This window comes from Pelophylax lessonae, assembly GCF_965119305.1.
Source record: "Pelophylax lessonae genome assembly, chromosome: 4".
Classification (NCBI taxonomy): domain Eukaryota; kingdom Metazoa; phylum Chordata; class Amphibia; order Anura; family Ranidae; genus Pelophylax; species Pelophylax lessonae.
Window position 1 is genome coordinate 634,164,937 of NC_138771.1, and position 6,216 is coordinate 634,171,152.

Below are 6,216 nucleotides of genomic sequence, written 5' to 3' on the forward strand. Positions count from 1 at the left end.
GGCAGCCAATCAGCTTCTAACTTCAGCTTGCTCAATTAAGCTTTGACAATAAAAGCTAGAAGCTGATTGGTTTCTTTGCAGAGCTACACCAGATTTTACACTCTCCAGTTTTAGTAAATCAACCCTAGTGTCTCCCAGCTCCAGAGTGTGCACAGCACCACCACATAACACAGCCATAAAATCTGGGAAGTGTAGTTCTCCTCTCCTCATACAGAAGGCAAATTCTCCCATACCTTTATATCAGAGGCGTAACTAGAACCTTCAGGGCCCCGGTGCAAGAAACCATGAAGGGGCCCCTGGACCTTCCCTTCAAGCCTGGGGCCCTTCCCTTCAAGCCTGGGGCTCTTCCCACTGATCCTGGGGCCCTTTACTCTTGTTGCAGGGACCTTTATTACTGTCCCGCAGCTGGACCCTTTCACAAGTTGTGCAGTGGGCCCCCTTCCTGCCATCTTGGGGCCTCCCCACGGTGGTGGAATGCCAGGGCCCGGTCGCAAGTGTGACCTTTGTGATCCTGGAAGTTCTCCCACTGGTGTCAGTAGTTTTTATTTTTTGGTATTTTAATTGCATTATTTTTTATCATTTTAATTTATTTTTTTACAATGTCACTGACTATGACTCTGTCCATTCAGAAAAGGAAGGAGCTGTTAAATTACATATTTACCGACCCCTTCCTGGTTCTCTATTGTGACACATCCCCTGCAGCAGCCACCAGGAGAGGGGAGGGAGCACGGTGGCGGTGGGGGGACCACGGGGCACACTGGGGCCCAGAGAGAGCAGAACACAAGTGAACTGGATAGGAGGAGTGGCGGGGGCATCATACAGAGGAACCAATCTCCTCCATCTTCCTCCTGCAGCTACAGGTGGAAAAAGGAGGACAGTGATTTCATGCTATAAACAAAAAAAGAGCGACAATTCTGAAAAAAAAAAAAAAAAAGTTTTTCACATTCTGCCGTATAACTCGCCCCCTAGCTTCCCACGTGCGACCGACGTAGATCTACATCGGTTTGCGAAGGAGAGCCACCCTGCCGCAGTAAAAAGGTGACGGGTGGTTGGGAAGTGGTTAAGGGATTTGTTACTCTGGAGGCGGGCACCTCACATCGATTGGCTGACACATTGGGAGTCCATCCTGCCAACTCCTGCCAACGATTTTACCGAGCGGTCGGTAAAATCTTGGTCACAAAGCTGGGGGGGGGGGGCGGTGCCAAATGAATATGCCCCAGCACAAAACAGCCATACCTGTTGTATATATATATATACACACACACACAACAGTGCAGCATTAGTATCTATGGTCTTTTAGTGTGTGTGTCCATGGTGCAACAGGATGATACTGTTATACACACTCAGGAGCTCAGAGACAGCATGAGGCTGGGCAGTTGATACAGCAGCAGCTGTCGGACCTCTGATGCCTCTGAGCACCAGAGTCATCCTCAGATATGTTATCTTTCAGCTCCAGAGTGTGCACAATAGTATAAAGCAGCCTTTTCATCACAGAGGAACCCTTGAAATAAATTTTTGGTCTCGGGGAACCCCTGCTAAGAATTAAAAGTCTACAACTCATGACACATCAGTGTGACAGTCAGTGGGAAGAATGCTCCTTACTCTTCTCATCATTGCCCCCTTACAGAGAGCTAAAAGGAGCAATGGTGTCATTGGGAACTTATCTGAGAGGTAGAAATTGCCCATTGCTCAAGGAACCCCTAGCAACCTCAGGAGGAACCCCTAGCAACCTAAGGAGGAACACCTAGCAACCTCAGGAGGGGACCCCTAGCAACCTAAGAAGGAACTCCTAGCAACCTCAGGAGAAACCCCTAGCAACCTCAAGAGGAACCCCTAGCAACCTAAGGAGGAACACCTAGCAACCTCAGGAGGAACCCCTAGCAACCTCAAGAGGAACCCCTAGCAACCTAAGGAGGAACACCTAGCAACCTCAGGAGGAACCCCTAGCAACCTCAAGAGGAACCCCTAGCAACCTAAGGAGGAACACCTAGCAACCTCAGGAGGAACCCCTAGCAACCTCAAGAGGAACCCCTAGCAACCTAAGGAGGAACACCTAGCAACCTAAGGAGGAACCCCTAGCAACCTCAGGAGGAACCCCTAGCAACCTAAGAAGGGACCCCTAGCAACCTAAGAAGGAACCCCTAGCAACTTCAGGAGGAACCCTGAAATAAAGTAACACAGCCACACATATACACTATATTACCAAAAGTATTGGGACGCCTGCCTTTACACACACATGAACTTTAATGGCATCCCAGTCTTAGTCCGTAGGGTTCAATATTGAGTTGGCCCACCATTTGCAGCTATAACAGCTTCAACTCTTCTGGGAAGGATGTCCACAAGGTTTAGGAGTGTGTCTATGGGAATGTTTGACCATTCTTCCAGAAGCGCATTTGTGAGGTCAGGCACTGATGTTGGAGAGAAGGCCTGGCTCACAGTTTCCGCTTTAATTCATCCCAAAGGTGTTCTATCGGGTTGAGGTTAGGACTCTGTGCAGGCCAGTCAAGTTCCTCCACCCCAAACTCGCTCATCCATGTCTTTATGGACCTTGCTTTGTGCACTGGTCCAAATCATTTGGTGGAGGGGGGATTATGGTGGGGGGTTGTTTTTCAGGGGTAGGTCTTGACCACTTAGTTCCATTATGGGAACTCTTAAGGTGTCCACAAACCAATACATTTGGGACAATTTCATTCTCCCAGATTTGTGGGAACAGTTTGGAGATGGCCCCTTCCTGTTCCAACATGACTGCACACCAGTGCACAAATCAAGGTCCATAAAGACATGGATGAGTGATTTTGGGGTGGAGGAACTTGACTGGCCTGCACAGAGTCCTGACCTCAACCCGATAGAACACCTTTGGGATAAATTAGAGTGCAGACTGCAAGCCAGGCCTTCTCGTCCAACATCAGTGCCTGACCACACAAATGCGCTTCTGGAAGAATGGTCAAACATTCCCATAGACACACTCCTAAACCTTATGGACAGCCTTCCCAGAAGAGTTGAAGCTGTTATAGCTGCAAAGGGTGGGCCAACTCAATATTGAACCCTACGGACTAAGACTGGGATGCCATTCAAATTCGCATGTAAAGGCAGGCGTCCCAATACTTTTGGTAATATAGTGTATTTACATTCATGTTCAGTACAGGGCTCTGTTAAATAATAAACTCATGGGCCATACACACTATAAGATTTTATGAAGACTTTTTCCTTTAGATTTACCAAAACCATATAATATGAGGTCAAACCTAAACACTTTCAATTTGTATGCAATCTGGCAGGCCCTTGCACTACATAGAAAAGGTAAATCTGAAGGAAAAAGTCTTCAGAAAATCTTAAAGTGTGTATGGCCCTTCAGGAGTAGACACAGAGGCAGCTGTAAGACCTTGGGGGGGGGGGGGGCTCTTAGCTCGAGTCATCCTCAGACATGTTGCCTCCCAGCTCTGGAGTGTTAACAGTATTAAAGCATCAAATGGGAGAGATAGAAGTCATGTCCCCCAGGACATAGCGGAGTAAGACCAACTATTGGTCAATTCTTATACACTAGAACAAGAATGTGCTGAATCCTTTGGGATATCTATTCCTCTACATGTTTCGTGGTACCAATCCGCTTCCTCAGGAGGACTATAATGTATACACATTCTAAGGGTGTAAAAATGTAGAATGTGAGTTCAAGTGACTAATAGTTGGTCTTACTCCGCTATGTATTAATATATATCCCATATGCTTGTCAACTTATGTTCTGTATGTTTTTCTTTCATTGGATTTCAACTATTATTGTATGTCCAATACAATTTGTATATTTTAAATTAATTGTTTCAGATCTACACCTATCTATTATATTTGGAGGTACCGAAAAAGTCCTTATATATGGTTCCCTTTTCATTTCCCCATTTTTGGAGATCATGGCTTGGGGAACAGGACTTCTATCTCTCCCATTTGATCCTTTTTCCAATATGGATGTTGGTACTAAAATAAATTTATGAACTCTTTTGGCTCACTTTCTTCAACAGTATTAAAGCGTAACTTGTATCTTAGTGCAGACTTCTGGGGAAATTGGTGAGCCAATCACACAAGCAGGAAATGATGTTTCTGGGGGTGTGGTCAGTATACATTCAGTGTACAGAACACCTCCAGGCGGCCATATTGTATTGGATTTTCAGAAAATTACAACAGCTGCAGATTGAAGAAGGAAAGGTAATTTTTAATAACATTCAATCATAATATTTGTGTTGCAATTGTATACACTATATTATTATTTATTTGATTTTTTTTTTTTCCCCCCATGAAACTGAAGTTACCATTTAACCACTTTACCACTGCTCACTGTGCTGCTACTGCGGCAAAGTGGCTCGTTAAGGTCTGGCAACGTAGACCTACGTCATCAGACTCTCCCCTCTCTTGGCGGCGCGCGCGCCGCCGGAGGCCCGCTCCCGCTGTATTCAGACACAGCGGGAGTCGGGCCAGGGGAGGAGAGGCGGCGATCACCGCCGCTCCTCCCCAATCGTCGGGGATCGAGTGAGGAGATCCGCCCGCTTGTGTAAACAAAGCGGGCGGATCTCCTCTTTGACAGATTACAGGATTCAGCATAGCTGAACCTGCGATCTGTGTCTGTGTCACACAATCCCCTCCCCCCACACACGTCAGTAAGCACGAGGCATACATTTAACACCTTGATCACCAATAAAGTTAACCCCTTCCCTGCCAGTGTCATTATTACAGTAACAGTGGATATTTATAACATTGATTACTGTAGTAATGTCACTGGTACCCCTAAAAGTGTCAAAAATGTCAGTTAGAGGTCCGATCTGTCCGCCGCAATGTCGCAGTCCAGCAAAAAAAAAAAAAAAATTGCAGATCGCCGCCATTACTAGTAAAAAAAAAAAAATAAACAATAAAGATTACAAATCTTTCCCGTAGTTAGTAAACGTGATAACTTTTGTGCAAACCAATTAAAATACGCTTATTGTGATTTTTTTTACCAAAAATACGTAGCAGAAAACAAATTGGCCTAAAATGTAAAAAAAATGTATTTATAATTTTTTTTGGGAATGTTATATAGCAGAATGTGAAAAATATTGTTTTTTTTTTTTCAAAATTGTCGCTCTTTTTTTCAAAAATTAAAAAATCACAGAGGTAATCAAATACCACCAAAAGAAAGCTCTATTTGTGGGGGAAAAAAGGAAATAAATTTAATTTGGGTACAGCGTCGCACTACAGCGCAATTGTCCGTTAAAGTAACGCAGTGCCGAATCGCAAAAAATAGCCTGGTCAGGAATGGGGTAAAATCTTCCGGTCTTAAAGCGGTTAAAAATACGCTCATTGAGAATTTTTTTGTCAAAGACATGTAGCGAAATACATTTTGGCCTAAATATATAACAAAAATTGAATATATTGGATATTTTTTAACTGTCAAAGTAGAAAATGTCAATTTTGTTCGCAAAATTTTCACTCTTTTTTTATTAATATCGCAAAAAATGAAGAGCGCAGAGGTGATCAAATACCACCAAAAGAAAGCTCTGTTTGTGGGAAAAAAAGGACGAAAATTTTGTTTTTGTACGGCGTTGCATGACCGCGCAATTGTCAGTTAAAGTCGCGCAGTGCCAAGTTGCAAAAAGTGGCCTGGACGTTAAGCAGGAAAATCCTTCGGTGGTAAAGTGGTTAAGTAACAAACATATTTTTTTTTATATTCTATGCAAACTCTTTAGAGACAACATGAGGTCGGGCATTTGGACCTCAAGGGCCTCTCAGCTGCAGAGTTATCCTTACATTGGCTGTCTCCCAGCTTCGGAGTGTTCATGACAGTATGAAGGAACACTAATTTATATACAGTATATATTTACATTACGTCCTGGCTCTGTTAATTGATACTGTTATGCACACTAAGGAGTTCAGGAGACACCAGGAGGTCAAGCAGTTGACTTCAGGACCCCAAATGCCTCTCAGCTCCGGAGTCACCCTCAGTTATGTTGTCTCTGAGCTTTGAAGTGTGCATAAAGTAACACAGCCATGTATTTATTTATATTCATCTTCAGTACAGGGCTCTGGTATTGACTCCGGTATGCACACTAAGAGAAAAGAGAAATAACGAGGCAAATGTAAAACTTTCCATAGGTACCATCATACTTCTGATAGAACACAGATACTCAGATTCTTATGTATGCCCAGCTGTGACTGGTCCTTTTCACACTGATCCTTGCCTAATTTTCAAAACTCTCA